Source organism: Salmo salar, chromosome 24, assembly GCF_965601325.2.
Source record: "Salmo salar chromosome 24, fSalSal1, whole genome shotgun sequence".
NCBI lineage: Eukaryota > Metazoa > Chordata > Actinopteri > Salmoniformes > Salmonidae > Salmo > Salmo salar.
Genome location: NC_138314.1, coordinates 40,478,784 through 40,502,329, shown reverse-complemented (window position 1 = coordinate 40,502,329; position 23,546 = coordinate 40,478,784). Strand labels below are relative to the sequence as shown.

Sequence of the window (23,546 nt, the reverse complement as noted above, 5' to 3'; positions counted from 1 at the left end):
ATGGAATTTAGCTCATCTGGTAGGCTCGCGTCACTGGGCAGACCGCGGCTGGGTTTCATGATGCATGATAGTTTGCAAGCCCTGCCACATCCGACGAGCGTCAGAGCCGGTGTAGAAGGATTCAATCTTAGTCCTGTATTGATGTTTTGACTGTTGGAGGGCTCTTCAACTGATGCGGTAAACTCAATGCTATCGGATGAATCCCGGAACATATTCCAGTCTGTGATAGTAAAATAGTCCTGTACCTTAGCATCCGTTTCATCGGCCCACTTCCGTATTGAGCATGTCACTAGTAATTCCTCTTTGACTTTTTGCTTGTAAGCAGGAATCAGGAGGAGTTATGGTCAGATTTCCCAAATGGAGGGTCAGTGAGAGCTTGGTATCCGTTTCTGTGTGTGGAGTAAATATGATCTAGAGGTTTTTTTCACCTCTAGTTGCACAGGTGACATGTTGGTAAAATTTAGTGAGACGATTTCAGTTTCCCTGGATTAAAATCACAAGCAAATAGGAGCGATGCCTCTGAATGTGCATTTTCTTGTTTGCTTATGGCCCTATACAGCTCGTTGAGTGTGGTGTTAGTGCCAGCATCAGGTTGTGGTGGTAAATAGACAGAGCTCGTCCAATTAGTTCTCAAGTGATTGTACGTTCACCAATAAAACAGAGGGTAGAGGTGGTTTATTTACTCGCCGTTGTAGTCTCGTCAGGGAGCCTGCTCGTTTGCCTCTTGAGCCGTCTCTTCCTCTTTCGAGTCCCGGGGATTAGGGCCTGGTCCGGAATGAGCAGTAAATGCACATCTGCCGACTCGTCTGATGTCCAGAAGCTGTTTTCGGTCATAGGAACGATGGCGGAGATATGCACAATAAAAAGTGAAGATCAGAGTAAAAAAAACAGAAACAAACAGAATTGGTCAGGAGTAAAACGGCAGCTATCCACTGCAGCGCCATCTGGGAGCTTTGGTGGCTTTTATGTGTGATGTCGTGCTTTGGCAGGAGAGTACTCGTACACTCACACTCTAGCCTGTTTATGTGCAGACCGGCGTTTAAACTTCCTTTTGATTCTTACCTTCAGAGTTCCCTTCAACCTGCTCTCTGTCCTCACAGTGGCACTGATCTTTCTGTCCACACAATGTACCACACAGGACTGCCACTGGGAGCACTGCTGTTGTTGTTGTTGTTGTTCAACTTTTGTGTGTAATCTCGCTCCTGAAAATCTAAGAATTTGTTGGACACTTCCAAACAGAGAGAAGAAAGCAGAAAGGGATAATTGAGGTAAAAAATGATGCAGCCGAAAAATCAAGAAGAGAACTGACGTTACAAGAGCATTAGAATGCCTTAGAAGCACAAGTTACACCTCATTGCATTAGCGCAGTGGGTTATAAAAAAACGGGCCACCAATTATTGATTCTCATAATGACCGTTCCTGGGGAAAGCAGGGTTAGAGCGGGGTCAGTAGTCCTCACAGGGCCTCAGGGGCCCTCAGCGACATTCATTTCCAGTAGGGAAATGGAGGAGGGCCTCTCTATGCTAGGACACTTTTAAAATCACCCAGCCTGAGACACCGGCATCCTGATGGTTTTCCCCAAATCCTGGTTAGAGGATTCCCGGGATCAGGAGGGAATAAGCAGGAAATCCTGGTTGGTGGATTCCCGGGATCAGGAGGGAATAAGCAGGAAATCCTGGTTGGTGGATTCCCGGGATCAGGAGGGAATAAGCAGGAAATCCTGGTTGGAGGATTTCTGGAATCAGGAGGGAATAAGCAGGAAATCCTGCAATCCTCCAATCAGGATTCCGGGAAAACCAGGGAATTTATTGAAAGTTCCCAGAATTGTGCAACCCTAGTTAGGGTGGTAGAATATCAGAAGTCATGGAGGGAGTTATACAATGCCTCCTTGGCCCGTTTGTAATGCATGCATGTGCGCACACACACATGCACGCTCGACACACGCACGCACACGCCTACACACACGGGCTGCTGCTTTGATGTAATCTGAGGATCTTATCAGTCGCTTATCTAGAGCATCGTCTTCCCCCATCCCCACACACACACACACACACACACACACACACACACACAGACACACACACACACACACACACACACACACACACACACACACACACACACACACACACACACACACACACACACACACACACACACACACCACCACCATCCAAATTAATTTACAGAATATTGGGAGTCAAATTCAGTCCATTTTGAATTCATTAACAATTTCCTTTGGGAGTTCTTTGACAGTCTGCACAGAGGCTCAGATACCTTGACAGTCTGCACAGAGGCTCAGATACCTTGACAGTCTGCACAGAGGCTCAGAGACCTTGACAGTCTGCACAGAAGCTACAAGACTTTGACAGTCTGCACAGAGGCTCAGAGACTTTGACAGTCTGCACAGAGGCTCAGAGACTTTGACAGTCTGCACAGAGGCTCAGAGACTTTGACAGTCTGCACAGAGGCTACGAGACTTTGACAGTCTGCACAGAGGCTCAGAGACTTTGACAGTCTGCACAGAAGCTACAAGACTTTGACAGTCTGCACAGAGGCTCAGAGACTTTGACAGTCTGCACAGAGGCTCAGAGACTTTGATAGTCTGCACAGAGGCTCAGAGACTGACAGTCTGCACAGAGGCTCAGAGACTTTGACAGTCTGCACAGAGGCTCAGAGACTGACAGTCTGCACAGAGGCTCAGAGACTGACAGTCTGCACAGAGGCTCAGAGACTTTGACAGTCTGCACAGAAGCTACAAGACTTTGACAGTCTGCACAGAGGCTCAGAGACTTTGACAGTCTGCACAGAGGCTCAGATACCTTGACAGTCTGCACAGAGGCTCAGATACCTTGACAGTCTGCACAGAGGCTCAGAGACCTTGACAGTCTGCACAGAAGCTACAAGACTTTGACAGTCTGCACAGAGGCTCAGAGACTTTGACAGTCTGCACAGAGGCTCAGAGACTTTGACAGTCTGCACAGAGGCTCAGAGACTTTGACAGTCTGCACAGAGGCTACGAGACTTTGACAGTCTGCACAGAGGCTCAGAGACTTTGACAGTCTGCACAGAAGCTACAAGACTTTGACAGTCTGCACAGAGGCTCAGAGACTTTGACAGTCTGCACAGAGGCTCAGAGACTTTGATAGTCTGCACAGAGGCTCAGAGACTGACAGTCTGCACAGAGGCTCAGAGACTTTGACAGTCTGCACAGAGGCTCAGAGACTGACAGTCTGCACAGAGGCTCAGAGACTGACAGTCTGCACAGAGGCTCAGAGACTTTGACAGTCTGCACAGAAGCTACAAGACTTTGACAGTCTGCACAGAGGCTCAGAGACTTTGACAGTCTGCACAGAGGCTCAGAGACTGACAGTCTGCACAGAGGCTCAGAGACTGACAGTCTGCACAGAGGCTCAGAGACTTTGACAGTCTGCACAGAGACTCCGAGACTTTGACAGAGGGAAGGAGAAAAAGCCCAGACTGACAGAATAATGAGATGAACACAGGAGAGAAGCACAGAAGATTCCAACATATTTTTATAAAGTTTTACAACATATAAAGTTTGACCAACATATTCTCACTTAACAACATATTCTCATTTTCTCTACAATCTAACGCTGTGTAAAATGGCCTGTTTCCGAGTGTGTACATGTAAGTCAGAATATCTTTAACTTCACTAGGGTAGGGGGCACTATTTTCACCTCCGGATGAAAAGCAGATTTTTCGTCTGTCTGTTGTGACTGCCTTTGAGCCTGTGCATTACTGAACAAAACGCGCGAACAAAACAGAGGTTTTTGGATATAAAGAGGGACTTTATCGAACAAAACAAACATTTTTGAGTAAATGGGAGTCTTGTGAGTTCAACCATATGAAGATCATCAAAGTTAAGTGATTAATATTATCACTATTTCTGACTTGTGTAACTCCTCTACTTGGCTGGTAACTGTTTGTAATGATTTGTCTGCTGGGTGCTGTTCTCAGATAATCGCACGGTTTGCTTTCGCCGTAAAGCCTTTTTGAAATCTGACACTGTGGTTGGATTAACAAGAAGTTAATCTTTAAACCGATGTATAACACTTGTATGTTTTATGAATTTTTATGAGTATTTCTGTTTTTGAATTTGGTGCTCTGCAATTTCACTGGATGTTGGCCAGGTGGGACGGTAGCATCCCACCCCCCCTAGAGGTTAACGATAAGAAGTAGATGCTCATTATTGAGAAGTCTGAAGACAAACAGAGCTTTATCAGTCTTGAATAGTCGGCTCTGGAAGGTCATGGATCTTTACATGTGCTAATAGCCCTTTGTCTATTGTACCCATATCACACACAGTATAGTGAAGACACTATACAGATAATTCCTGTCTTCAGTTGCTATGACACACAGCCGTTTAGGGGGCAGGCAAATAATGTCTGAGCTCAGTGCTATAATTCAACACTGTTCAGATCTGTAACAACATGCGCTGAGAGTCAGGAAGCAAGTTCAGGGAATGAGTGTTTTAATAAATAAACAAAACATAATACAAAATAAGAGACACAAACAACGCACAGACATGACACAGCAACAGAAACAAGGGGATTGACAGATGTAGGGAAGATAATCAAGGAGGTGATGGAGTCCAGGTGAGTGTCATGAGGCGCAGGTGCGCGAAACGATGGTGAGCGGGATAATCAGCAGCCTGATGACCTAGAGGCCGGAGAGGGCGTATACGTGGCAAGATCCTCATTGTCACTCTGATCAATGGCATGTAAGTACTTGGTACTTACATTTCTCATTTAATCTACGTCAGTTTGCCAGACCAAGCTCTTGGGCAGTTAAAACCTTTCTCATTAACTGAACTGAAACCATTGGCCCGCTCAAATGGAAAGCACCAGAAACCACATACTTGACCATAGTCCAAAACACATTTTTTCAAGTGGCTATGGAGGTGCATATTTGGTGTGCAATACTGTTTTCCATACAACCTTACAAAGCTCTCACAGAACTGTTGAATTGTTGTGACAATGAGCCTCTCCAACCCGCTCCATTGTGACACATCTTGCACATGAGATGGTACATGCTTTGACAAAATAGGTCCAGCAATCATAATGGGCAACCTCCACAAGTCACTTAAGCCAATTTTTCCATTATTGTGCATTGAAATGAGAAAACCCTGATGAGATTTTAGCAGGTAGTTGGCCTGTCTGCTTTCAGTGCATCAACTTTAAGATAAACATTTCTTAGTATTCCATCATCCAGCACACCAATATTCTTCTCGACAGTAAAAACGTATTTTGCTGCCCCAGTAAGACTTAAGGGGTGCCTCTCCCATAGACACCAATGCGATAGCAGCTGCGGCTGAACTTCTTGTACATGAACCAGAACATTATTTGCCAGTGAAATGTCTCGCTTCCTCTTCTTTCTCTGCTGGAGCGACCATATACAGTCATCTGGAGCGACGCACTTGTACCGAATTTCTGTTTTGATGGGACAGCAAATGTAGTTTCATGAAACACCGGCAAAAACTCATCAGCCAATCAAATGCATGGGAATTGAAGGGAGGGTGTATTGACTGAAAGGTAAATAATCCAATCAAACAAACAAAACCAGAAGTGAGGGCATGATGGTTGAAAATGGCCAACGAAATGAACACAATTTGAAAACTCTGCCAAACCACTTCAAGACACAACAATTCATTGGTGTGCATTTTCTACCGGTGGTCATTTAAAAAATATATATATTCCTGTAGCTAACAATGAACAACTCCTTGTTGCACATTTCTCCTTGTTGCACAAAACCATGGAGTCTGTAATGTTGAGTGGCGCAGCAGTCTAAGGCACTGCATCACAGTGCTAGAGGCATCACTACAGACCTGGAATCTCGATCCCGAGCTGTATCACAACCGGCCGTGATCGGTAGTCCCATAGGGCGGTGCACAATTGGCCCAGCGTCGTTAGGAGAGGGTTTGGCCAGGGTAGGCCGTCATTGTAAATAAGAATTTGTTCTTAACTGACTTGCCTAGTTAAATAAAGGTTCAAAAAACTATTCCAACAACAGCAGCAGCATCTATAGCAGACTAGCGACTGCACCGAAACGGGCGACAGGTGTTTGTCGAGTAAGACGGAATGAGCTATCCGCAAGTTCAATATTGCTCAATCTCATTTTAAATCAGCATGACTTGGGCAATAAAAGCCCTACTCGTGGCCTTCTTAAATGAAACGGATTACAGTTACAGTTTATTTTTGTTATCAGTTTCCTCCCCATCCGTGTAGATGGAGGGTGGAGCATGGCAGATTTTAAAAGTGAGTAGTCCAATAAAGACATGTAACATAGTTCTACATTTTACAATGTTCTCAGGGATTTTGATGCATACTGTACAACCACTGCTAATACACAACACTGACTCCTCAGACGCAGCTGCAAATCAGTATTGGACTGAAATAGAAAGGAATAAGACGTTGAAAACCCCAGACAGAGAAAGCAAAGGAACGGGACATAAAACAGCTACAGCGATGTTACCAGAGACATGTTAGTTTATAAATGTAAACCAATCCCTACATTTTAAATACACTACTGAATTTTGAAAAGTTGAGACTTGTTCCACAGATTTTAGTGTGCTTTTTTTTTAGCTTTGAGATTCCAGTGTTGTTTATTGGGCAAAATAAGTTATTGTCTCCTGAAATGTCACAGGCTCTGGTAAATCGGTCAAAAGAACTCTCTGCTGAAGAGAAGCAGTGCTTTGCGGGGGGCAACTGAAGACATGATGTCTGATGTGGAGACAGACCCAGAGGACCCCCATGCATGTTTAATAACCTCCCCACCCTGGCTCTCCTCTGAGTTTCAGGAATGAATTGCGTCAGCAGACCGGAGAAGGGCCAAGCTCTAATGGAGAGAAAAGGCAACGTCAGAATGAAAACCCGAGCAACCGTCCACGTCCACCGCAGTCCTACCCAGAACATCTGATTGTGAATGAAACCACAGACACAAATCACCTGCACCTTCACTGACTCCTCACACCTGCATCAAGAGACTTTTGAACTGCCTCTGACTCACTCACCCACCCTTACACACACACACACACACACACACACACACACACACACACACACACACACACACACACACACACACACACACACACACACACACACACACACACACACACCCACCACCCCCCTCACCCACCCTTACACACACACACAGAACATTACCACCCTCTTCTTTGACTTACATTTTTTTTAATACATGTCTTGATATTGTATTTTTCGATAAATCTGTATTGCACTGTTGAGGAGAGCTTAGCTTAAATAAAACAAAATACTATTTTGATCGCTGTCAGTCTTTCAAACTTAGCTTGTGGGTATCCTCACGCTTGGCATGCAGGTCATTCTTTAGAGAGGTTGTGATTCTGGTTTGGTTGTCTGGCTGGATGTGTTTGAGTGGGTGGTTACAATCACACCAGGAGGCTATACAAAACAAATAAACAACCGTTTTGGTAATGCCTTTAGGAGACTGCTATAAGACAGCACAAACATCTAACCAGGAAGTGGCTACAAGACTTTTACAAATGGCAAAAGTTATCTCTCGCACTCTCTTGCTCTCCCTCCCTCCCTTTCCCCTGTGTCGTATATGTCAAGTGGTTAAGATCATTACGATAGAGAACACCAAAACAATGTCACGGTGCTTGGAGTCGATAACATTCACAGCGATACTATGCTGGCTTTGAGAACAGACTGCATGGGGGAATGCGGGTTGCCTTTTGACAGGCGCGATGGCGTCAGCAGATCAAGGGTGGCGCAGGTTCAAAACCAATCTGGCAACGTTGGCACCGCATACCGATGTGTCACATCTCGGCTGAAACGAAACACCAGGTGGTCCCTCGTTGCTCCATTTCAAACTTTATCATACTGTTCGCCTCAAATATTAGCCCGGTGTCATCAACCAACTACAGAGTACCAGAGTGCAATGCATGCATGATACGAGTGTTACTCACCCAAAGGAAAACACAGGCTCTGACAGAGCATGGTGGAAATACAACGCAGTGATGTTTCATCTTGGTTAGTGAGGAACAGTGAATTTGCTAAAAACGTTCTCAAAGGTTGTCATGAATACAGACAGACAACTTCTATTCATAGTTTGTGCGCTGAAAAAGCACTATGTAAGGTTGAAAACCCTACCACCCAAAAAAGCACTATGTAAGGTTGAAAACCCTACCACCCAAAAAAGGACTATGGAAGGTTGAAAACCCTACCACCCCCACCTACACCTGCAAGGAAGTAACAAAACAATGCACTGCGGTCAAATTAAGATAGTCAAAATTATTTTATGTCTATGGTAAATACTGTTAATAATCCTAATAAATAATTGTAAACAAAATAGTACATATTAAAAAATATATATTCTATCTCACTTTGTATAGCCACCACGACAAGAGTTCCTTTGTGTGAAGTGCACCAGAGTATCTATAATTGCAGTGGAATTGCACCGGCAGCATTTCCTATTGATTCCACTGAGGATTTTAGAGGGTCTGCCTGCGTCCCATTGCACCTTATTTCCTTTATAGTGCACATAACCCTATTGACCCTGGTCAAAAGTAGTGCACTATGAAGGGAATAGGGTGCCATCTGGGATGCACCCTCTGTCGGTCTATACTTTGTATACAAGAACGTGTGGTTCTGGGTGTTTTCTACTGATAGAGAACTGGAGGGCCCTCTACAGCGTGCCATTGATTACCCGCCTGCAACAGCCCGGCAACAGCCTATTGATTGGACGATATGTAATACACAGCAGCTTAAAATATCAGATGATCGGCCCTGGAAACATTCAGCATACAAATGTAGGATATTAATTTGATCACTCTTTTGTTGCTGTGAATTTTCCAGCACAGTAGGAAATGCAAACTTGTAGTGTATTCAAGGTTTAAAAAAGTGTCTAAAGTTTGTAATTTTCACTTTAAAATGGCCTAAAACTCTCCAGTTTAAAATACAGTGGGTTCGGAAAGTATTCAGACCCCTTGACTTTTTCCACATTTTCTTATGTTACAGCCTTATTCTAAAATGGATTAAAAGAAACACGATACCCCATAATGACAAATCAGAAACCGTGTTTTAGAAATGTTTGCAAATGTATAAAAAAAAAAATGGAACTATCACATTTACATAAGTATTCAGACCCTTTACTCAGTACTTTGTTGAAGCACCTTTGGCAGCGATTATAGCCTCGATTCTTCTTGGGTATTACACTACAAGCTTGGCACACCTGTATTTGGGGAGTTTCTCCCATTCTTCTCTACAGATCCTCTCAAGCTCTGTCAGGTTGAATGGGGAGCATCGCTGCACAGCTATTTTCAGGTCTCTCCAGAGATGTTCGATGTTCGATGTCGGGGTTCCGGGCTCTGGCTGGGCCACTCAAGGACATTCAGAGACTTGTCCCGAAGCCGTTGTCTTGGCTGTGTGCTTAGGTTTGTTGCCGTGTTGGAAGGTGAACCTTCGCCCCAGGCTGAGGCCCTGAGTGCTCTGAAGCAGGGTTTCATCAAAGATCTCTCTGTACTTTCTGGCGTTCATCTTTCTCTCAATGCTGACTAGTCTCCCAGTTCCTGCCGCTGAATAACATCTCAACAGCATGACGCTGCCACCACCATACTTCACCGTAGGGATGGTGCCAGGTTTCCTCCAGACGTGACGCTTGGCATGCAGGCCAAAGAGTTCAATCTTGGTTTCATCAGACCAGGGAATCTTGTTTCTCATGGTCTGTCCTTTAGGTGCCTTTTGACAAACTCCAAGCGGGATGTCATGTGGATTTTACTGAGGAGTGGCTTCTTTCTGGCCACTCCAGCATAAAGGCCTGATTGGTGGAGTGCTGCAGAGATGGTTGTCCTTCTGGAAGTTTCTCCCATCTCCACAGAGGAACTCTGGAGCTCTGTCAGAGTGACCATCGGGTTCTTGGTCACTTCCCTGACCAAGGCCCTCCCCCGATTGCTCAGTTTGGCCGGGCGGCAAGCTCTAGGAAGAGTCTTGGTGGTTCCAAACTTCTTCCGTTTAATAATTTTTAATTTTTTTAATGTATTTATTTTATTTTACCTTTATTTAACCAGGTATGCAAGTTGAGAACACGTTCTCATTTACAATTGCGACCTGGCCAAGATAAAGCAAAGCAGTTCGACACATACAACAACACAGAGTTACACATGGAGTAAAACAAACATACAGTCAATAATACAGTAGAAAAATAAGTCTATATACAATGTGAGCAAATGAGGTGAGATAAGGGAGGTAAAGGCAAAAAAGGCCATGGTGGAGGATGAAAGAATGATGGAGGCCACTGTGCTTTTGGGGACCTTTAATGCTGCAGACATTTTTTGGTACCCTTCCCCAGTTATGTGTCTCAACAAAATCCTGTCTCGGATCTCTACGGACAATTCTTTCAAACTCATTGCTTGGGTTTTGCTCTGACATGCACTGTCAACTGTTGGATTTGATATAGACAGGTGTGTGCCTTTCCAAATCATGTTCAATCAATTGAATTTACCACAGGTGGACTCCAATCAAGTTGTAGAAACATCTAAATAATGATCAATGGAAAAAGGATGCACCTGAACTCAATTTCGTGTCTGAATACTTATGTAAATAAGGTATATATTTTTTGTAATTATAGGGAATTATGTGCAGATTGATGAGGAAAATGTTTAATTTTAGAATAAGTCACGTAACAAAATGTGGAAAAAGTCAACGAGTCTGAATACTTTCTGAATGCACTGTATATCAGCCCCTACAAAAATGTCCATTAATTATAATCCATATTATAATTTACATTTCCTGTTGCTGCAGGATTATTTTCCTGCTGTAGCAAACTGGCTCAAATTAAGATCCTACATCTGTACCCTCTCTGTGGGAGCTATAGCGAACAGCGAAGAAGAAGATGGGAGAATTAGGCTATTCAATGGCAAGTGTGGGGAGAGGAGTGGGGGAGAAGGACACACAAAATGAGATGTGTTTGTTCAGGACTGACAGATGCGCCACCATGAAAAGCAATCTGCATGTGTGCAATACTGAAATCCGATTACATTTCTCGTTGTTGTTTTCTTTTTAGGTGAGAGCGAGCGGCTGGCAAAACAGATGCGGTAATCAAGATACAGTCAACAACGTGTTATTGCCGAGACAGGGGAGTTACAAGATATGATCCAGTCAGCCATTTAGTTCTCCTTTCCCTGAAAATAACACCAGAGACTGGTGGAGGTCTACTCTGGTTTCTTAGAGAGGCTATTTTCTCTAGACCTGGGAGGTTCAGTATATAGCCAGGTTGTAAAGTTATATTTCTATGGGGCAGGCCAGTAATAGCAGCTGGTCCATTCTCTAAGCCTGGGTATAGATTTATGTCCTACTGGGAAGAAATGTATCTATTGCGCTGCAGCTGCCCCTCCATCACGTGTAATAAAACAATGAGTATCAGGGATGAGGAGCAGTTAGCAGAATATATCTGTCCTCCTTTAGCATTCTTCTTCCTGGTGGTGAGAGGGGAGAGGAAGCAGTGTCTGTCACGCACTCACATTCACACACACACGCAAACACATGGATGTATGCACACACACAAACTCGCACGAAGGTATGCACACACAAATACACACACACACAGACACACACACACACACACACACCACCCCGACAAACACACACACACACACACACATCTAAGGGGCTCTAGAGGATGCAGGGGAGAAGAGCAGCTCTGATCTTCAGGGGGGACGGTGAAACCTATTGGTGTCCAAATCACTGTAATAATGGGACTCCACTCAATGAGACACCATTTTCCCATTGTGACAATTTGCTTTAATCGTCTTCAATTTTAAGGCATTTTAACATTGAAATAGAGGTTACCGTAGTATTCCCTTTGTTGTAATGTATGTAAATCAAAGCTAGCAAAATCAAACCAATGTCCTCTTTTCCTAACTCTCTATGTCTGTCTCGCTGTCTGTCTCTCTGTTTGTCTGTCTCCCTCTCTCTCTCTGTCTGTCTCTCTGTCTGTATCTCTCTCTCTCTCTCTCTCTCTCTCTCTGTGTGTGTGTCTGTCTGTGTGCATGTTTGCCTGAGTCTCTACGTGTGTGCATGTGCATGTGGGTGTGTGTGTTTTTGTCATAATATTCCTACTACCATCATCCCATTCAGAAGAACAAGGAGAAAGGGCACTCTCCCAAAAAGAAGACACCATCTCTCTGGGAGACGACAACAAGCAATTCAAACTCTTAGCGATGATAAGAGAGGATGCTGCCCCTTAAACTAACAATGGGATCAGACAGCAAACTGAGCAGGGATGTATTCATTAGTGCACACTGTAGAAAAACGTAGCGAAGTGTTTCGCAATGGAAAAGGCTTTGCAATGAAATCGAGAGTTGCGTATTGGACAATTCAGGTAGGTACCACCCCATTTTGACCCGTTTGCTTCCGTTTGGTTCCTAGTGAATACAACCCAGGAAAAATACTATCAAACTCCCTGAGCCATCTTTTCTTTCCTATTGCAGCCAGACGGAGGCGGAAAAGTTTACACCGGCGGAAAAACTCACCGTACAACATACTTGAGTAGATCTAGCCTTGGTATCAGTATGTCCTATGACCAAATCGTAACAAAAGAGTCCAAGTTCACTTTCACAGTGTCCCAGCCAGGCCCAATTACACATAGCGTACCAAACACTGCTGCATCAACCTTTCTTGTTGTGCGTTGAGCACCAAGGTCAACTCTGTCACCCACATCAGATATGTAGCCTGGAATAATGCTGTACAGGCTCTTAAAGGTGCTCAGGTTTCTATGATACAGAGTGAATCACACGCTTATCACGTAGCCTATATCATTGTCCCACACACTCTCTATTCCACATGTCACATAGACACACTACCACACGACATGGGTCCAATGCAGCGCCACTGAAGTCAATAGGTAGCGGATGCTATCTCTTCCTCAGGCACAGAAAGGCCCAATGGCTGCAGAGTATTGATCTGAGAAGGTCATCGATGGAGAAAGAAACCAGACACTGAAATGACTGAAGATGAAGAGGAGTGCTGACGATAGAGTCTGCGTGAACGGGCTTTATGTCATGAACCCACTTTTACAAACAAACCACAGGAGGCTGCTGAGAGGAGGACAGATCATACTAACGGAATGGAATGTTATCAACCACATGGAAACCACGTGTTTGATGTGTTTGACATCCTTCCATTTATTTCGTTCCAGCCATTACTATGAGCCGTTCCTCCCGAATGAAGGTGCCACTGGCCACCTGAGACACATATGCACTGCCTTCAGAAAGTATTCACACCCGTTGACTTTTCCCACATTTTGTTGTGTCACAGCCTGAATCTAAAATGTATTACATTTAGATTTTTGATCACTGGCCTACACACAATACCCCATAATGTCAAATTGGAATTATGTTTTTCAGAAATCTTACAAATTACTCAAATATTAAAAGCTGAAATGTATTGAGTCAATAAGTATTCAACCCCTATGTTATGGTAAGCCTGAATAAGTTCCGGAGTAAAAATGTGCTTAACAAGTCACATAATAAGTTACATGAACTCACTCTGTGTTCGCAATAATAGTGTTTAACATGATTTCTGAATGACTACCTCATCTCTGTACCCCACACATACAGTTATCTGTAAGGTCCCTCAGTCTAGCAGTGAATTTCAAACACAGGTCTTAAGCTATTTGATTTAGAATTTTAGGACCCCTTTAGGTATGAAAAAATAAATAATAATTATAATATTGAATTTGGCTTTTACTTACTATAGCCCATAGAAACACATTGAATAACACATTCATAAATGGCAAAACAGACAGTCAAAAATATAAATAATAAGGAATAAGGTTTTGAAGTGTCTGTCCTATACTTAGGGGATATTAGAAAGCTCAGGAAGTATTTTTGGACACATCTTTAACCCCTTATTGGCACTAAACTACCTCCATACTTCCATTCATTTTATAAACCAGTACTGGTTACCTTCAGACGAGTCCCGTGACACCTGTGGCGGTCGTAGAGCAAAACAAAGAACACCATAATGTTTGTGAGAGTCTCCCCTTTAGTGGGGTCCTATTAGTTTGTAGGCCAAACTGTTCGGACGCTACAGGTGTTTCCGTGACAAGAAACATTTTGGAGGATGTCTCATGGTCTGACAAACACCACTGTAGCTCAGCCACCTTCCACCTCAGATGCGGAAGGCCGGCATCGACAGATGCGGTGGTTAGAGACGCAGCCCATGCAAAAAACCTGATATCTCAATGTTTCTTAGATTGACACACGGGTACGTCAATAGACTCCTAAGGGGTTTAATGACTGTGATAGGAGAAAACTGAGGATGGATCAACAACATTGACACACACACACACACACACACACACACACACACACACACACACACACACACACACACACACACACACACACACACACACACACACACACACACACACACACACACACACACACACACACACACACACACACACACCCACGACCGCAATGAACACTCTAAGTGAGTAGATATTGGTACTGACTGGTTCCATTAGATGCCTGTAGACCTTTCTCTGCCACGCAGCCTCTGTCGGAAAACACTGAACACCCTCATATTTCATCCCAGAGACGAACCGCCCCAACAGGACGAGGGACACGCTTTATTAGCTGTATTTACCACAAAATTAAAATGCTGACGGATAGATTACCATCCACAAATGGGTGAAACCGTTGCCACGGTGGACAGCTTTATTACGGAACCAAAAATTATCCCAGTTAAGAATAACTTGATTATTACGCAAGCTCAAGTCAAATAGCAGTAAATATAGAATTCTGTGAGAACCATTTCAGGGACATTTCTATGTCTTATCTAACAGTGTGCTGGGCCAGTGAAATCTCCCAAATTGATTCCTTCTACCTCGGCCAGATACAAGATTGTGAGGCAGTCTGAGTGTTGAGAAACTATTGGATGAGGCTAATGAAAAATGGGCAGAGAGCAGATAAGCTATAGACTGTGTTTGACTCCGTCTTTCAATTCTCTCTCTGCTCAAAGACGAGTGGAGGGCCAGTTTACTCAGCACCAGATAGCAGGGATGAACCTGAAGTGGTTGGCTGCATGCAATCCCTTTATCAACTGTCTTAACCCTTTAACTGCATCAGCTCAGAGACACAAGAGCTTTTGGCAGGCCTATATGTATTGGGCTAATGATTAAGATGTTGGTATTTCCACCGGGAAGACCGTGATTCAGATCCCACTTGACATATATCAATACTGACACTCCATCCGTATTCTGTCCAGTCACTGCTTTCCATGGAACCTGAGGTAGACCGTACTATTTGATGATCCCAACCTGAGGTAGACCGTACTAACTGATGATCCCAACCTGAGGTAGACCGTACTAACTGATGATCCCAACCTCAGGTAGACCGTACTAACTGATGATCCCAACCTGAGGTGGACCGTACTAACTGGTGATCCCAACCTGAGGTGGACCGTACTAACTGATGATCCCACCCTGACGTGGACCGTACTAACTGGTGATCCCAACCTGAGGTGGACCGTACCAACTGATGATCCCACCCTGACGTGGACCGTACTAACTGATGATCCCAACCTGACGTGGACCGTACTGACTGATGATCCCAACCTGACGTGGACCGTACTAACTGATGATCCCAACCTGAGGTAGACCGTACTAACTGATGATCCCAACCTGAGGTGGACCGTACTAACTGATGATCCCAACCTGAGGTGGACTGTACTAACTGGTGATCCCAACCTGAGGTGGACAGTACTAACTGATGATCCCAACCTGAGGTAGACCGTACTAACTGATGATCCCAACCTGAGGTAGACCGTACTAACTGGTGATCCCAACCTGAGGTAGACCGTACTAACTGATGATCCCAACCTGAGGTAGACCGTACTAACTGATGATCCCAACCTGAGGTAGACCGTACTAACTGATGATCCCACCCTGACGTGGACCGTACTAACTGATGATCCCAACCTGAGGTGGACCGTACTAACTGATGATCCCACCCTGACGTGGACCGTACTAACTGATGATCCCAACCTGAGGTGGACCGTACTGACTGAAGATCCATAGCTGACGTATTACATTTGAAACTGCTCATCCCTTTTCAGACGTGACCAAATACCAGGGAAAACCAAGTACTGTATACTCAAAACAGCTACAGTATAGTTTAGGGTCTACTTCCAGTCTCTGTATCCTCAGAAAGACACACTGGCCTCCCTCTCTGCAGTCCTCAGTGACAGTCACTGGGCCCCTAGCCTCTCCTCAGTGACAGTCACTGGGCCCCTAGCCTCTCCTCAGTCAGTCACTGGGCCCCTAGTCGCTCCTCAGTCAGTCACTGGGTCCCTAACCTCTCCTCAGTGACAGTCACTGGGCCCCTAGCCTCTCCTCAGTGAGTCACTGGGCCCCTAGCCTCTCCTCAGTGACAGTCACTGGGCCCCAAGTCTCTCCTCAGTCAGTCACTGGGCCCCTAGCCTCTCCTCAGTGACAGTCACTGGGCCCCTAGCCTCTCCTCAGTAAGTCACTGGGCACCTAGCCTCTCCTCAGTGACAGTCACTGGGCCCCAAGTCTCTCCTCAGTCAGTCACTGGGCCCCTAGCCTCTCCTCAGTCAGTCACTGGGCCCCTAGCCTCTTTGTCCAACCCTGTCGGAAAAAAAAGACACTGACAAAACAAAGAATAAGGAAATGCCTCTCCTGAGAGTGCGGGCACTCCCATTCCAATGCAACAATCCAATACTAAAGTTCTCCAGACTTCAGTTGAGTCAACGAGACAAGATTTGTAAGGATGGCCTCGCAGGACTACTGCGCCCCTAATAGTGCCGGTATTCCCTTCCAATCCCTCCCTCCAAGGCCTTGGCTAGCCTCCAGCCCTCTCGCAGCCCAGCATCTACATTCACATGATAACAGGGTTAGGGAAAGGAGCCAGGTCTCTCAGTGACAGGCAGTGCTGAGTAAACTAGAGACATACCGTGTACAACAGACTCAGAGGGCCCCGGAGGCCCCAGATACTCTGCTACCTACCACAGAGCTACTGTCACAGCATTCAGTGGAAAAAGCCGAGCCTAACACATTGACAAGTGTCTCAGAGAGAGAGAGAGGGAGATGTCGAGACACATGAGGGTATCCTTACTAGTGTGCTCCTTAGAGCTATCTGTGTTGAGTCACAACATGAACCAGATTTAGGGGCTAAAACTAGTGAGTTTTATTTTTCCTCCGTCATAATGTTCCTGTCTGACTGAGGATGACGCGTCGTATGTGGAGTAGTATGGAGTCAGCATCCTCATACTGCAATTCCACTGATTATGGAGCTGGTAACGATTCCTGGGACCACCTGTACGTAAAATGTATGTACGCATGACTTTTGCTTGTACGATTTTAAATGCAGACAAGCTTAGCATAGAGACTTACATCTGCATTTCAATGGAGGGGTGGAGGAAGATATGAAAGGTCTGCGAAGACATCCGTTAGACTGCTGTGGAGGGGAGATGTGACGGACTGCATGATGGTGGGGTATGAATCCACAGGGAACCATGGTAACGAGCCTACTACTCAATTCCTGTGATGCATTGACAAAAGCCATGTGCCGCCATGATGGCCTCTTTATCTTGAAAGAGCTTGAATTGAACTGTTCTTTTCATCCTCTAACGTGTCGCGTCGGAAGTCCTCCCTTTGTACCGGAAAAAAAGTCCTTGAACCTATGTACATGTGGTTCCGTGTGTACTGTTATGTTGCCATATCAAACCCTGTCACAGTCATCAAAGGGTCCACTTGTTAAAGGATACAGCTGAATTAAAATTGCGTGCTTGGGATTGGAGCATGGTGTCTGGCTGTATCCAGGGGGCTGTATGCCTGGGAGGGGAGGAGAGAGAGGATGCCAGCGGGACCCGTTGGTACCCCCCCACCCCATCCCACCCCACCCCCCCTGGGAGTTCTAGCGATGATGGGTGAGCTGTCAAATGGGCCATCGTTCAAATCACACAACAAGCCCGGTGTCAACACCCACAGCCAATTTACAGCATCAGACAGTTTCCGACATCACTCTCAGAGCAGGAGAAAGCAGTGAACAGGAGAAAGGAGGGAACAGGAGAAAGGAGAGGGTGGAAAGAGGAAAGAAATGTAGGACAGAGGAGAGGTGGAAGAGGAGAGAGATGTAGGACAGAGGAGAGGTGGAAGAGGAGAGAGATGTAGGACAGAGGAGAGGTGGAAGAGGAGAGAGATGTAGGACAGAGGAGAGGTGGAAGAGGAGAGAGATGTAGGACAGAGGAGAGGTGGAAGAGGAGAGAGATGTAGGACAGAGGAGAGGTGGAAGAGGAGAGAGATGTAGGACAGAGGAGAGGTGGAAGAGGAGAGAGATGTAGGACAGAGGAGAGGTGGAAGAGGAGAGAGATGTAGGACAGAGGAGAGGTGGAAGAGGAGAGAGATGTAGGACAGAGGAGAGGTGGAAGAGGAGAGAGATGTAGGACAGAGGAGAGGTGGAAGAGGAGAGAGATGTAGGACAGAGGAGAGGTGGAAGAGGAGAGAGATGGAGGACAGAGAGAGGTGGAAGAGGAGAGAGATGTAGGACAGAGGAGAGGTGGAAGAGGAGAGAGATGTAGGACAGAGGAGAGGTGGAAGAGGAGAGAGATGTAGGACAGAGGAGAGGTGGAAGAGGAGAGAGATGTAGGACAGAGGAGAGGTGGAAGAGGAGAGAGATGTAGGACAGAGGAGAGGTGGAAGAGGAGAGAGATGGAGGACAGAGAGAGGTGGAAGAGGAGAGAGATGTAGGACAGAGGAGAGGTGGAAGAGGAGAGAGATGTAGGACAGAGGAGAGGTGGAAGAGGAGAGAGATGTAGGACAGAGGAGAGGTGGAAGAGGAGAGAGATGTAGGACAGAGGAGAGGTGGAAGAGGAGAGAGATGTAGGACAGAGGAGAGGTGGAAGAGGAGAGAGATGTAGGACAGAGGAGAGGTGGAAGAGGAGAGAGATGTAGGACAGAGGAGAGGTGGAAGAGGAGAGAGATGTAGGACAGAGGAGAGGTGGAAGAGGAGAGAGATGTAGGACAGATGAGAGGTGGAAGAGGAGAGAGATGTAGGACAGAGGAGAGGTGGAAGAGGAGAGAGATGTAGGACAGAGGAGAGGTGGAAGAGGAGAGAGATGTAGGACAGAGGAGAGGTGGAAGAGGAGAGAGATGTAGGACAGAGGAGAGGTGGAAGAGGAGAGAGATGTAGGACAGAGGAGAGGTGGAAGAGGAGAGAGATGTAGGACAGAGGAGAGGTGGAAGAGGAGAGAGATGTAGGACAGAGGAGAGGTGGAAGAGGAGAGAGATGGAGGACAGAGAGAGGGGGGAAACAGAGAAAGGAGACAGAAGAGGAATTAGCACAGGGATGGGAGGAGCGGCTGGGTTGAGACAGGGATGGGAGGTGAGGGAAAGAAATGTGGAAAGAAATCTCTGGAGATGAATGAGGATAGTTGGAAGAAAGAGAGGTTTATACAGAATGTTGTATGTCATTACTATTGTGGAAGTGCAGGTTCAGTAAACCAACTCACTGCTTTACACACCACATATGTACTATTTATGACATTGATTCATTCAGATATGAATAGAAACAACCTCCTTGCCCATGCATAAAATTATTGCATTTCATCATAAATTACACCTTGAACGTTTGATGAGCTACGCAATCCATGGGACTAAAACAAAATGATAAGCCAGACAGTTTCCCAAGGCACCGTGTGTACACCGCTGTTGCTAGCTAGCTATCGTCCATCAGATCTCCCCTATTTAACATTCCAACACAGAGCCAACAGAAGGAAGGGCCATATTTAAACCCAATTTGCTAATCTGCTGTGGGCTAAATATGAAAGATAATGATTCATTCAGGGGCTCTGAGCGGATGAAAGGGGACAGATCTGACTACCGATCTGGCCGTTCACACAAAGAGAAGCTCCTTTTCTACTTAGATGTCGCAAGTTTGTTTAGTTCAGACCGTGTTCAGGAATCCCTCCCTCTTCTCCCTCTCCCAGACCTCTGCTTTTCGACCTCTAGATAACGACAATAATGACGATCATTACCCCCAGCCGAGCTAGAGAGAGTGTGTAGGAAACACTGGAAGTTGAATTTTTCAATGCGGTGATCCATAGAGAACCAAGCTATTGTACTGTGTCGTGATGTAGGCCTAATGCCTACACATTCTCACATACACGTGAGTCCAACAAAGGGACAGATTATGCGAGGGCGTTTACAGGTAGGCATTGATGCTTCTCCGCCATGACTCACAGCTTTTTCTGCCAAGCACGACAGGCATACCGGCCGAGGAGGACGTAGGGTTTATTAACAGTATATTATTGGCTTGTGCTTTGTTTTCCTACACATATTTAATAATTCAATGGCAGATTGGGTAAATAAATACAGTATAATCTAATTTGAGTGTGTTCAAATCTAATTTGTGTGTGTGTGCACGTGTGTGTGCGTGGGCATGTGCGTGTGTGTGCGTGGGTGTGTGCGCGCGCGTGTGTGTGTGTGTGTGTGTGTGTGTGTGTGTGTGTGTGTGTGGATGTGTGTGAGAGAGAGAGAGCAAGACTATTGCTATGAGTCGTGGCCCACGACTGTCGCTAGCTCTTCACTGCAGTTTCTCCTCCATCCCTCTATCCCTCCACCCTTTACATCCCTCCATCCCTTCACCCTTTCCATCCCTCCATCCCTCCATCCCTCTATCCCCACCCAGACTCTTTTCTCTGGTAGAATGAATCCTCTATCCCCACCCAGCCTCTTTTCTCTGATAGAATGAATCCTCTATCCCCACCCAGCCTCTTTTCTCTGATAGAATGAATCCTCCATCCCTCCATCCCTCCATCCCCACCCCAGCCTCTTTTCTCTGATGGAATGAATCCTCTATCCCCACCCCAGCCTCTTTTCTCTGATGGAATGAATCCTCTATCCCTTCTTTTATAACCAACAGACGAGATGGGGGGGGGTATGAGTGGCTGAGGTTTCAGATGGATTTGTGACACATTTTATACACAATGGGAGTGTTTAAAGAGAGGGAGGCAGTGAGGAATACAGGGATGGTGTCAGGGGAGGCAGGGGAGGCAGGGAGGAATAGAGGGATGATATCAGGGGAGGCAGGGAGGAATAGAGGGATGGTGTCAGGGGAGGCAGGGAGGAATAGAGGGATGATATCAGGGGAGGCAGGGAGGAATAGAGGGATGATATCAGGGGAGGCAGGGAGGAATAGAGGGATGATATCAGGGGAGGCAGGGAGGAATAGAGGGATGATATCAGGGGAGGCAGGGAGGAATAGAGGGATGATATCAGGGGAGGTAGGGGAGGTAGGGAGGAATAGAGGGATGGTGTCAGGGGAGGCAGGGAGGAATAGAGGGATGATATCAGGGGAGGCAGGGAGGAATAGAGGGATGATATCAGGGGAGGCAGGGAGGAATAGAGGGATGATATCAGGGGAGGCAGGGAGGAATAGAGGGATGATATCAGGGGAGGCAGGGAGGAATAGAGGGATGATATCAGGGGAGGCAGGGAGGAATAGAGGGATGATATCAGGGGAGGCAGGGAGGAATAGAGGGATGATATCAGGGGAGGCAGGGAGGAATAGAGGGATGATATCAGGGGAGGCAGGGAGGAATAGAGGGATGGTGTCAGGGGAGGCAGGGAGGAATAGAGGGATGATATCAGGGGAGGCAGGGAGGAATAGAGGGATGATATCAGGGGAGGCAGGGAGGAATAGAGGGATGATATCAGGGGAGGCAGGGAGGAATAGAGGGATGATATCAGGGGAGGTAGGGGAGGTAGGGAGGAATAGAGGGATGGTGTCAGGGGAGGCAGGGAGGAATAGAGGGATGATATCAGGGGAGGCAGGGAGGAATAGAGGGATGATATCAGGGGAGGCAGGGAGGAATAGAGGGATGATATCAGGGGAGGCAGGGAGGAATAGAGGGATGATATCAGGGGAGGCAGGGAGGAATAGAGGGATGATATCAGGGGAGGCAGGGAGGAATAGAGGGATGATATCAGGGGAGGCAGGGAGGAATAGAGGGATGATATCAGGGGAGGCAGGGAGGAATAGAGGGATGATATCAGGGGAGGCAGGGAGGAATAGAGGGATGATATCAGGGGAGGCAGGGAGGAATAGAGGGATGATATCAGGGGAGGTAGGGGAGGCAGGGAGGAATAGAGGGATGATATCAGGGGAGGCAGGGGAGGCAGGGAGGAATAGAGGGATGATATCAGGGGAGGCAGGGAGGAATAGAGGGATGATATCAGGGGAGGCAGGGAGGAATAGAGGGATGATATCAGGGGAGGCAGGGAGGAATAGAGGGATGATATCAGGGGAGGCAGGGAGGAATAGAGGGATGATATCAGGGGAGGGTAGGGGAGGCAGGGAGGAATAGAGGGATGATATCAGGGGAGGCAGGGGAGGCAGGGAGGAATAGAGGGATGATATCAGGGGAGGCAGGGAGGAATAGAGGGATGATATCAGGGGAGGCAGGGAGGAATAGAGGGATGATATCAGGGGAGGCAGGGAGGAATAGAGGGATGATATCAGGGGAGGCAGGGAGGAATAGAGGGATGATATCAGGGGAGGCAGGGAGGAATAGAGGGATGATATCAGGGGAGGCAGGGAGGAATAGAGGGATGATATCAGGGGAGGTAGGGAGGAATAGAGGGATGATATCAGGGGAGGCAGGGAGGAATAGAGGGATGATATCAGGGGAGGCAGGGAGGAATAGAGGGATGATATCAGGGGAGGCAGGGAGGAATAGAGGGATGATATCAGGGGAGGCAGGGAGGAATAGAGGGATGATATCAGGGGAGGCAGGGAGGAATAGAGGGATGGTGTCAGGGGAGGCAGGGAGGAATAGAGGGATGGTGTCAGGGGAGGCAGGGAGGAATAGAGGGATGATATCAGGGGATGCAGGGAGGAATAGAGGGATGATATCAGGGGAGGCAGGGAGGAATAGAGGGATGATATCAGGGGAGGCAGGGAGGAATAGAGGGATGATATCAGGGGAGGCAGGGAGGAATAGAGGGATGATATCAGGGGAGGCAGGGAGGAATAGAGGGATGATATCAGGGGAGGCAGGGAGGAATAGAGGGATGGTGTCAGGGGAGGCAGGGAGGAATAGAGGGATGATATCAGGGGAGGCAGGGAGGAATAGAGGGATGATATCAGGGGAGGCAGGGAGGAATAGAGGGATGGTGTCAGGGGAGGCAGGGAGGAATAGAGGGATGATATCAGGGGAGGCAGGGAGGAATAGAGGGATGGTGTCACAGGAGGCAGAGGCCCCTATGTGTAAATGGATTAGAAAAGCAGTCAATCTGGTGGCCCCTGGAACCAGGGAGCTAAAAAGGACGGGATGACCAGAATCCCCCCATAAGCCAGGACATAAAATGGAATAAACACATCGCCAGGTTGGTGGTATTTCAGCACTGGCACCACCATCATAACCTGTGGCTCCAGACAGACAATAATTCAAGGCTTCTTATCCTACCACCCTGGGAACAGCAGTGTGACTGGCAGTCAGAGATACTGGACTCTGGAA

The 23,546-nt window shown here is 46.6% G+C and overlaps 1 protein-coding gene across 2 annotated transcripts in view; it reads right to left on the bottom strand.

The window, feature by feature from the left end:
* The window catches only part of unc5ca (unc-5 netrin receptor Ca), a 308,049-nt gene that overhangs the window by 177,672 nt on the left and 106,831 nt on the right, over positions 1–23,546 (bottom strand). The window lies entirely within an intron of this gene.